Here is a 12653-nt window from a genome sequence, read left to right as displayed (position 1 = left end):
AATGATTATGTGTTATAGCCACCAAGCACAACTCTCATCAAATATTGGATGTCTTATCGTATTCTTGATTATGTATCATATGTAAGCTCAAGGAATATTTGTCAAGTATTACTTCAAAAGTTTCTTTAAACGCAATTGTGCTAGATGAAATATATATATATATATATATATGTTAAAATCCACTGTGGGGCCTACACATTAATATAAAAAATAAGGTTACAAGGTCCTTAAAAGGAACCTCCATCTTTCTAATGCTCAGAAGAGCTACAAAATAATACAAAATAAAACTTAAAATTTGATGGTTCCTTCTACAAATCATTACAAAATTACCTAAAAATATACTAGGGTTGTAAGAGGATAGCACCCAAAAAAGGAATCTCAAGGGATAACAGTTCAGCATGTAATTCCTGCAAAAAGAGATAAGCGAACCGTAGAAAGCAAAATTGTCCTGAGTGTCCGAAGAAAGATAATCGATGAGCTTACAAACCCAAGAAACCTATAAACAAAAAACTTACAAACTAAAAGAGTTTAGATACCATTTAAAAAAGACCAAGATAATACCAAAAACCCAAACGAAAATAGTAAACCAGCAGTCATCATAACTCTTAATTTTAGACAAGGTTTGGACATGCAGCCACCATAGAATCTCACTGACCAGATTATACCAAATGAAAATCCCCCACTGAATCTAGATCAGATGGTGATAAATGCCCAGACTATCAAAATTCTGCAGTAGATAAGGTAAATAGCTTCTTGGAAAATAACCCCAATAACCTGATGAAATATCCATCCTATATTGATCCCAACAAGCAAAGCAGCTATAAGCAATACCCAGCCAATTTAATAAAAAAAACCCCTCCGTCTCAGTAGATAGCTGAAAGGAAAGACCCCAAACCAAAATAGCATCTCAGAATTTAAGATACTAAATGCGCCCCCAAACAAAAGACCAAAACATCTCAACCTGAATAAAAAAATAATGATACTACCCAAAATCTGCTAGCACGGATAGGAAATAACATAAACCATTACCGGCTCCATATACATAACAAGAAAGTGATGAAGCAGAATACTAAAGAAATTCCGCCACTTAAATAAATGCCAACTAATTTTCATTAACCTCACATCAGGGATACGCCAACCAGCCAAAAGAAAAGAACTATCAAACATTACGAAAGTAAGGTAAACCAACTTTATCCAAATTTATTATACCTTTCAAGATAGGGTTTAATCTCCGAATATCCAACTCTTCATAATTTTGCATAGAACAACCCTTTTTAGCTAACCAATCCACACAGACGTTAGCTTCTCGGTAAATGTGAGTTATATAAAAATTGATATATATAAAAGAACTCTTAATTTTCCTAATAAGACAAAAGTTTTAAGGATTACCAGGAACAATATTGTTAATGATTTGAATAAGAAGCATAGCATCCACCTCAATCCACACAAAGGTAATACCCATTTTGATACATATATCCAAGCCATAATGTAAAGCCATCAGCTCAGTCGAAATCGCATTAGAAACCTATAAAGGGGCAGCGTACGCAGCAAGTACACACCCCAATTGATCCCTAATAATACCCCCAGCACCAGCATAATTAGGTCCAACAGACCCATCCGAATGTAGTTTCACATAAAGTGGTTTGAGTTTAATCCACTTAACAATTTTATCAACCGAATTGATAGCTCCATCATTCACAAGAATACCAAAAGCAATAGCCATATTCGTGCATTTTTTAAATTCTTAACAGTAATAATATTATAAGAATAAAGTTGCAGAATTTTGTGTCTAACATTTGAAATAATTTGGGAAGCATCCATATTGATATCATTGTGCTTAGCATCATTTATAGCCTTTCAAATATACCAAATAATAAGAGTAGGGATCTGATTAAAAATATGACCTTTAGAAACATTCACCCAAAGCTCAAGAATTGAAATAACATTATTATGTTGAGAGTTAAAAATTTTATTGGAAAGACTACTGAAATAAGACCACAATTTCTGGGCAATGAAACCATTCACAAAAAGATGATCAATACTCTCCACATTTGAGCAACAGAAGTATTTGGAAGGGATATAGAAACATTTTTTTTGGAGCATTAAATCAACCAGAAGATAACCTTTAATACTTCTCCAAACAAGAATAGAATAAGAGAGGGAAATTTTTATGCCAAAGAGCTGAAAAAATCTATGATTTTTCCTTTTTGATCCTAACATTCCCCCAAACATCTTTCAACTAAAATTTACTAGACGAAGAAAGAGTGAAAAGCATTTTATCTTTGCATTGACCCTATAATAGAATTTTCAAAACAATCTCCACAATATCAGGAGGAATCACCTCCCTAAGCTTTGTGACATTCCAGCAATTATTAGTAATACAACTAGAGACTTTAATATTATCGATAGAATATGTATTAAGTAAAGCATCAATAGAAGAAGATCCCAATCAGTTATCTTGCCAGAAAAAAAACATTACCTTTTCCCAACCCTCATTGAATAAACTGTTCTGCTTCCCATTTTATGTTGCAAAGTCTTTTCCATACCATAAAATCAGCATTTTTGTAAAAACATAAAGTCGGATGCATGTTATTGCAGTACTTAGCATTCATATAGCGAGCCCATAAACTGATATCAGTTCTAAGAGAAAAATTACAATTTATGAGAGAAAGGTTTAGCAGTATCACTTAAAGTTTTATAGCCTAAACCACCTTCGTTCAAAACACCACAGATCTTCTCCCAAGAAGACCAACGAATACCATTGCTATTGAACTTAGAACCCCAAAAGAATTTGTTTATCATCCTCTCTAATCTAGAGCACGTAGAAGCAGATTGAAATAAAGTATGAAACAGATAAATAGGAATAGAATTCAAAACCGATTTGATTAGAACCAATCTTCCACCATAAGACAAAAAGTTAGAAGACCAATTAGTCAATTTTTTTTGAAACTTAGTAAAGATATATTCAAAAAGAAATTTCTTTTTTTTTTTTCCTTTATAGATGGGAGTGCCCAAATAGGATATAGGAAGGTTCTTAGACTGAAAACCACAAACTCTTTGGATATCATTAATTATGTTATGGTTTATAGATTTATCTACAATAAATGTGCTTTTGTCTTTGTTAACAGAAAGACCACTTTGATTATCAAAATTGATAAGAAAATTGATTATTTCTTTAATATTATTAATAGATCCATTAGAGAACAAGATAAAATCATCAGCAAAGCTAAGATGCGATATAGGAATACCCCTAATGGTACGAAAATAAAGATTAGGGTTTCATAGAAATAAATAATCCAAACCCCTAGAAAGATATTCCATCGCAATAATGAAAAGAGCAGGAGAAATAGTATCACCTTGTCTTAAGCCTTTGAAAGATTAAAAAAAACCATGATTCCTAACGTTAATGAAACAAAAAATAGCAATTTTCAATATTATTCTTAATAAGCAAAATAAAATTGTCATTAAAGCCAAATAGAGATAAAATAGCATAAAGAAAATTCCAATTCAGATTATCATAGGCTTTAGTAATATCAAGTTTAAAAATAATGTTGCCCCCTTTAACCTTAACATTGATATCACGAGTAATTTTTTGAGCTAAAATAACATTGTTAAAAATACTTCTACCTTTGATAAAACCAGTCTGATTATAAGAAATAATTTTAGGGAGAATATTTATCAGCATATTGGCAATAATCTTAGAGTTAAGTTTGTTAAGAAATGTACAAAGGCTAATCGGTCTAAAATAATTCCAATGATTGGGGCCATTTTTGTTTTTTAGAATAAGGATAATATTAGTGGTGGAAAAAAATTTGGGATTAGAGTGTCCCTTAAAAAAATCCTTCACAGCTTCAATCACATCCACCTTAATAATATCCCAATTATGTTGAAAAAATTTGATAGAAAAACCATCAGGGCTAGCCACCGCATCTCCATTAAGGTCATTAATCACATTGAAAATATCTTCATCAGAGGGGATTTGACAAAGTAAATTGTTATCAACCTCATTAATAATTCTAGGAATAATATTAGGATTACTTATAGGAGCACACATACATTGACTATTAAAAATCTTCATGAAATGAACAATGCCAGACTTACAAATTAAATCATCTGAGACAATAGAGTTGTCATCATCATCAATAATTTTATGAATCTGACTCTTAATTCTCTTCATATAACAAATTTAGCATTAGATTTTTCTTTCCAAAAAGACTCTTCATGAAGTTGCAATTGAAAGAGATTTTCCTTGGCTTTATTAAGGCAAATAAGATTATCAGAATCAGGATTATTCAAGTAGATGTTATCTAACTCAGTAACTTTCAATTCATCTTCTTTAATATTAGAGAATTTATTTTTAAAAATATTTTTGTTCCACCATCTCAAATATTGTTTAAGTCTACTCAACTTAGCCCATAATCTATTCATGTCAGCTATGTATTATCAGGGTAGACAGGGGCACTCCAATTAGTATTAATTATATTAGTAAAATCAGCATGAGACATCCACATATTCTAAAATCTAAAAGCATAAGAAACATAATGATTAATATTGTTAACATTTAACAGAATAGGAGAATGATCAGAAAGAGTTCTACTTAAATGTTCATCATTAGTCATAGAAACATCTGCAATTCACTCATTATTGAAAAGAAATCTATCTAATCTTTGCCACAAATTAGCTCTATTTTAAGTAAAAGGGCTCCCAAAAAAGCCAATATCATTCAAATTGCAATCGTTAATTATAGAGTTAAAATTTTTCATAGCTTTAGCGTTAGGAGGATTACCACCAACTCTTTCAGAAGCATTAGAGATGATATTGAAATCACCTCCCGCACCAAGGGACATTAATATTAGAAGCAAAATTATTTAAATTATCACAAAGAGTGATACGGTTGACTCTAGTGCAAGCAACATACACAAAAGAAGCATAACAAGTGACATTATATATGCTAATATAACAATGAACAACTTGAGGTAGATCATCAACAATATTTAATGATATGGAATTATTCCACATAATCCAAATTTTATTAGAGCAATTTGTAAAGTACTTCGAGTAACCCAAAGTTTAGCAGTAGATTCAATTTTAACATTGGCAATAAAAGTTTCAATTAACACAAGTAAATGAATATTATAAATTCTACAAAAATTACTGACTCTAACCTTAGAATCCTTACCCCCAATCCCCCTCACATTCCAAATGAGAGCTTTAATCATTACAATCTTTTGAAGAAGCTTGAGCTCTGGTGAATCTCAGGGTGACAGGTAAGACAATTTTTGGTTATTTACCTTTCTTTTTAGTGACCATTTTGAAACCGTCCTCTTTAGAATTTTTAGTAATATCTTTTTCATGATTAGCCAAAGAAGAGATGTCCTGATTACCATTAGTATTATCAATACAATTGGATGGTGGAATAAATTCACCTTCTTCGCACTCCTCATTAGTTTCACTTCTATTACCAACTAAGACATTAGCCTTAACCCTTTTTGCTTTTGAAATAGAGGTCACATAAGGTTCAGAAATATTAGTATGCTCCAATTCATTAAACATAGATTAAATATAAACAAATATAGTAGGGTCATTTTCAGTTTCATTGGTGGCACCATTAAAAATATTCCAATCTTATCATTAACAACTTCCACACTTGTTTCCTGACATTCATTCGCCAAAAAAGTATCATTTTCTAAATTACCTTCTTCCGGATTTTCTAAAATTCCTTCTAAGTTATGAGTAATAGGCAGCGGTTCCACTTCTATTACCAACTTCCACACTTTTGGGTGTTTTTTGGAAATATCAACCTCAACTAGAAATCTAGCAACAGAATATCTAGTGCGAGACGTAGTAGCCTGGTCCGTCTGAAGAGGCCTCCCGAAAATCAAACCCAGCGCATGCAAAACTTTCGGATTAAAAAAATAGAGACGAATATTAGGAAAAGAAATCCAGATCGGGACTATCAAAGATTCTTTCTTAATGTCGAAAAAAGGGATCCATTTCAAGATTCGCATTTGACTGTTAAAAATAAAATACGAATGTCTAGCAAAAATATGACTGTAGTCTAGATCGTTAGAAAGCTGTATAGCCACATGCCGAGAGTCAAGCAATCCAACCGAATAAAATCCAGTAAGTTTCAAAGACACAAAAAATTGATGTATAGCATCCAGATTAGGTCTTCGCAAAACAAATTTTCCAACCAGCGTAAATTGAAACGGAGAAGCTAATTTTAAGACTTCATCATCAGATAACAAAATAGCAGGAACTCCATTAAAAGTCGATTGAGTTAGAGATGAAAGATCATCACCTGTAGATGTGCTACCGGAAAGTACCTCTTTAAAGGAGCGAGATTTAGAAGGAGATTTGGAACCATCACTATCCAGATTAAAGAAACCCTTGTTATTATGCAACACTAGATACTAATAAATCTCTCAATAACTTGTTCTTTTTTATCAATATATCTTACTATGACTTCCAATAGTTTATTCTTTGACATATCTTGAGACTCTATATCAAAATGATATAGAATCTACAATATCTTTTATGATAAAAACCAATATCTCAATATATAGTTACAACACTACAAATTTCTTTCTAAGTTTTTAGAAAAGTTTCATATATACTAGCATTTTTAAATATAATTTTCTTGATTTATTCAGTATGATTAGTAAAAGAATGAATTAACTTAATTAATTTATCTAGTTATTAGATTTAGATAACTCATCATGATCACAAAATGATGTCCTTAATGAAAAAGAAATACAACACAGTCAACGGCTATAGTTAACATAGTCTGATGTTTCTTTTTGCTCTTATCTTTCTTACTCAACGATAAAGAGGAGTATTCTATACTTGAGGATTTATTTAAATCCTTATAAAGTTGTCATCTGTTATGAGCACTATTATACTTTTCAACATGAGTTTTTTTTTTCTCTCTTTTGGTTTTTAAACCTTTTACTAATTAATGAATAAGTCTCCACCACATTGACCTATAATAGTTTGCCCATGCAGCCTAAACAAATAGCAGTAGAGACAAAATGTAATATCTTTTTTATAAGCTATATACTTTGATTATTTTGTATATTATTCTTCAAACAATTTTGAATTAAACTTATGAGTAATATTTTACATTATTATTTGGGAGAGTAGTGGCTTCTGGTTCTCTGGTTCAATTTCTTTATTGTTGGATATTTCTTGTTGGTCTTTCCTTGGATGTTCTCTTTCTGGGCTTTGTTGGTTAAACTCTGGCTGCTCCTTTTATTATGCAGGGTTCTAGTTATTATTTTTGGTTGTCTTCTTTTCTTCATGTCATTACTTTAATACTTTGGTTGTTGCCTTATGTTGTGATTTTGTATTATTTCCTCCTTGGGATTTATAAATCCTTGTCTGTTTCATAGGTGCTTGCTATTTTGCTATAATGTTTTTATGCTTCTTTCTTTTTTGCAGATAATAGTTGATTCTAAGTGTTTATTAATATGCTCAAGCTTGTTGTACTAAGCATGCACCAAGTGGTACCGAGCATGCACCGAACGATACTGAGCATATAGTGAGTGGTGGATCCCATAAAGGACTTATAATCCTTATTTTGATATTAACATGTAATCCCTATATGGGATTTAACTAAAAAAAATGTTATTCTACTTTAAATGTTGTATATTGATGTATGTTTGTTTGGTAGAAGATGTGTCAAAAAAATTTTTACTAGATAAGTTGGTTAAAAACAACATTAATATTATTAATATCAATTTTCTTGTGAATTTGCAACGGTGATTTGAACATCAAGAAAAAAATTTAACTGTAATTAACATTTGAAAATCAACATAATGTTTTGATATTCAATTAGTTAAAAAGTTTTGAAAGACCAATTTAGTGATAAATATTTGTGGATTATTAACTACATGACAATTGGTAATTAATGTCCAACAATCAGATCTACCAAAAGGAAAATGAATTTTGTAGTAAATTATAGTTCATCAAAGAGTCATTTCAATAACTTTTTTGACCAAATTTCTCCATATAACATCCACAATAAATCCATTTATCAAAAAAATATTTGATAATTTTCAATAAAAACCATCAAAATAGCTATTATTTTTATAATACATAAAATTGAATGATCATGTGTATATTCAAAGAAAATTTTTTGTAGAATTTTTAATTGATGATATGTACAATCATCCAATAAGGTGATCCTCTGTCTAATGTATTATCATTATTTGGTTTTAGTCAAGAATTTATTTTGCTGATTAAAAATAGTACTGAGAATTATTTTTTTTAAGTTATTATCTTTAATGGGAGGAATCATGGTTTCTGTAAATCTTCCCAAGGTTTGAGATAAGATGATCCTCTGTCTCCGGCTTTATTTGTTATTGTTGTTGATTATTTGTCCAGGGGTCTGAAGGAATTATATAAAAGGCATCCTAATCTTTTACACCTAATTATTGGTGGTATTAATGTGACTCACCTTAGTTTTCCTGACAACTTTATCATTTTATCTAATAGGTTTTAAACAATATTAAAGTCTTAGTAAAATTTTTAGATGCTTTTCAGAATATGAATGGCTTATCCATTAACAAGGATAAAAGCAATTTTATTATTTCTAAGTCTGTTAACCAAGGTAGGATAAATGATATCAAAAGGATTTGTGGCTTTAATTGCTCTTCTTTGCCTATTAAATATTTGGGTACTCCTATTTTTAAAGGTAGGAAAAGATTTCAAATTTTTTAGGATATTTTCACGGTTTTTCAGTAAGATTTCTAATTGGACTTCTAATTTCCTCTTTGCTGGTAGACTTGTTCTTATTAAAAATGTTTTAAACTTGATTCCTATTTTTATTTTTTATACTCTTCATCCTTCTTCTTCTACTTGTCTTAGATTGGAGAGATTGATTAATAAATTTTGTTGGGGCTCTAAGAATAATAGTTCTTGCATTTATTAGGCTTCTTGGAATAAAATGTGTGGGGCTTTAAATGAAGGTGGATTAGGTTGCAAAAATATTTTGGACACGGTCGAGCTTTTTCTCATAAATTATGGTTCTCTTTTAGAGCTAAAATCAGCTTATGGGCTCAATTTATGCATGTTAAGTATTGCAAAGAGGTGCATCCTATCTTGTGTAATTTCAAAAGATCTGATTCTTTGGTGTGGAAAAGGTTATGCAATATTAGATGGGAAGCTAAGCAATTTATCCAATGGGGGTTGGGCAATGGTGATATCTTTTTCTGGCAAGATAATTGGTTAGGAAATGGCTCTATTGATAGCATGCTCAATACTCATACTTGGCTCAATACTAAGGTTCATTACGACATTGAGAATGGTAATTGGAATGTTAATAAACTTAGAGAGATAATCTCTTGTGACTTTATGAATCTAATTTTGAGCATTCCTTTACAATTACATGATAATGAGTGCATTTTATTTAATAGTTCTTCGACTGGTCTTTTTAAACTTAAAAATGTGTGGAATTCGATTAGAGTTAAGTATGACAGTTATCTAATTTATGCGGCTATGTGAAACAACAATATTCCTTTATCTTATTCTATTCTTGCTTGGAGATGTATTAAAGGTTTTCTTCTGGTGGACACTCTTCTAAGAGATAAAGGTTTTTGTTTCCCTTCTAAAAGGTAAGGCAATAAAATGTTTTATTGAGGAATTTTTTTTCTTAAACAATAAAAACCCTATCCCTATTTTTATTAATTAGTTCAAAGACATTTAGAAGTATAAGGTGATTACAAAACCAATGTATATGTAAATAAATAGTTATTATTTTATATCATCTCAGAAAAAGTTACACAATCATTAGATTGTAGTTATCATGTCACAAAAAAAAAATATTGATATGGTTTTATCAATGTATATGCTATTAGAATAATCAAAACAAAGTTAGAAGGCTCAATAGCCCCAGAAGGTTCATTAGCAGCAGCTTCCACATTAGAATAAGTGAGGATATTAACATTATTATCAATCGGAAAGGAGTTACAAAGGCAACTGTAGAGTGAATTAACAAACCATGATTATCAATATTACCCTTAAAATAAGTAGTATCATCAACATTAGAATGACTCGGCATGTTAACAGCCGATGGAACCTGAATGTCCACCAGAAGATTTAACCCATTAGAAATTTCCTAAACCACAAGAATATTGGATTGATCCCGAGCGTTAGGAATTATAGGGGAAACATCACCTTGATTATCAATAATATCCCCAATTCCACCATTAACTTTTTGAATTTTAGCTTTCCTCAAATGAGGACGTAAATAAAAATATTCTAATTTGTCATGGCCAATACATTTATAATGCCCAGAAAAAGAAGAAAATTCACTCATAAAAACTTTTTGAACATAACCAAACTTTTCTAGGCCAAGTCAAACCTTATTAGGATATTTCTTAGTGATACCAAGTTTGACTAAAATATGAACAATCGAAGGCCTAGAATAGGATGCAGTAGCATTATCCAATTGGAGGGGACAGCTAAAGAGGGACCCCAACCTGAATAAAATGCATTGAGAAAATAAATGTGGCCAAAGCTCAAGAAAAGAAATTAACCCAAATCAGAACCATAGAAGATTCCTCTCTAAGATCAAATAAAGGAGACTATTTGATTAACTTTATAAATAGTTGTTAATGTAATATGAACCCCTAGCAAAAATCCTACTATAATCCAAATCGTTGGATAATTTAATCAAAACATGTCTAGGATTCAAGAGAGTTATAGAAAATTTGCCTGATGGTTTCAAGTTAATGAAAAAAAAATTTTGATTCCATCCAAAGGATTTGACAAAAAAACTTTCTAACCAGTGAGAACTCGAAGGGTGCAGCTAAGGCCTGGATCTCCTCCTCTAAGATCCAAAGCGAAGGCAAGCCACAATGGGTACAAGCCTTCATCCATAAAAATAGAGAAGGAAGATAAGCCGACAAACACATCCCTGAATGATTTTGAATGAGGTTGCCCCCCGCCAAAAAAAAAAAATACAGGATCAGAGAGGTAGAAAGAGTTATTATTCAACATAGATGGCGAAACCCCTCCAAAAAAAAAATGAAAGGAAATTAAACACCACCACTGACCAAAGGCCAATCCATATTAGCAAAAGACAAGATAAAAAGGAGAAAGAGAACCTCCATGAGCTCCGAAGGACACCAAAGAAGCAGTGTCAAGGGTAGCGAGTCACCTCAGCAAAAAGCTAGCATAGCAAAAAAGAAAAGATCTCTTTTTAAAATTCGAACGAAAGTGGATAGTATTAATAATGGACGGATAATTAATTACTTGTGTTATCAGTGGGGTTTGGTCCATGCCACCAAAAATATAGCTCATATCATCCACTGATAAATTAATAATTCATTAAGTAAATTAGTGAATTTGTGCACATCTTAAAGAGTTTTTGTTGTGGATCTTTTTTATGCATGTATCTTTTTTAAGTTCTTTCAATAATGAGATTTATTGATAAAATTTCATAATTTTTTGTGGTTATCCATTAAAATTTTGGGATATTCTTATAGTGATAAAAGCAATGTTTTCCATGCTTTTCATCATTTGGATCATGAACCACCAACTTTTCTTTGCTTAAGAAAGTACAAATCAATTATAGACGTATGAATTATGAGAGAATTATCTGCAAAATAATATTTGACGCTATTTTAAGTTTCTTTAAACTAGATAAAGTTTGTAGTGAGTTTGTTCTTAAAGTCCAAAAATATCATTATTGAAAAAAACTGATTAAGGCTTTATTTGGGATCGGATGCCTTTCTGATGGAAGCAGAAAAGAACAAAGAAAATTGGAGAAGAAAACCTCAAAAAACCAAAGCTTTTCTTCACTAAACCAAATCAGAGCAAAATAACTTGTCTTTCATGGAAAACAAAAAACGGAGAGCACCTACCTATCACTTTCACGGTATTACTTTAAAAACACATAGCAAATTAGTTTTAATAACCGTCTGAAACTAGAAATAAAAATAAAATAAAATTAAGGCTAAATGATGCAACGCTTGGTTTGAAATAATTCCAACATTGTCCCCCTCAAACCAAGACTTTCTTCATCTCAAGCATCTTCAATAGCTTTACGAACCTCGGTGTCGGCAATGCTTTGGTGAATAAATCAACTACCTGATCTTCTGTACTACAGTGTTCCATGCTAACCTGACCTGTCTTTACTGCATCTCTGATAAAATGATAATGCACATCAATGTGCTTACTCCTTCCATGTTGCACTAGATTTTTGGCCAATGCAATCGCCGACCTGTTGTAGCTTCATCAATCTCTCCAAAAAATTCCTTCAACAAATTCTTCAACCACATTGCTTCACAAGCCGCTGCTATATACTCTGCCTCACATGTAGATAATGCTACAACTTTCTGCTTCTGTGTGCTCCAAGTGAAGGCTGTATCACAAACATAAAACACATATCCACTTGTGCTCTTTCTTTCCTCATAATCATTTGCCCAATCACTGTCACAATATCTAAATAATCTAATATCTCCACTGCACTGATAATGAAGGCCAAACTCAACTGTGCCACTGATATATCTAAGAATCCTCTTCGCTGTAAGCCAATGAGACTCCCTCGGATTCTCCATGAATCTGCTCAAGATGCCCACACTATACACAATGTCAGGTCTCGTCACTGTCAAGTATCTGAGGCTCCCAATCAAACTTTTATACAATGT

This window comes from Dendrobium catenatum, unplaced genomic scaffold, assembly GCF_001605985.2.
Source record: "Dendrobium catenatum unplaced genomic scaffold, ASM160598v2 original_scaffold_125794, whole genome shotgun sequence".
Lineage (NCBI taxonomy): Eukaryota > Viridiplantae > Streptophyta > Magnoliopsida > Asparagales > Orchidaceae > Dendrobium > Dendrobium catenatum.
This window is presented reverse-complemented; position numbering follows the sequence as displayed.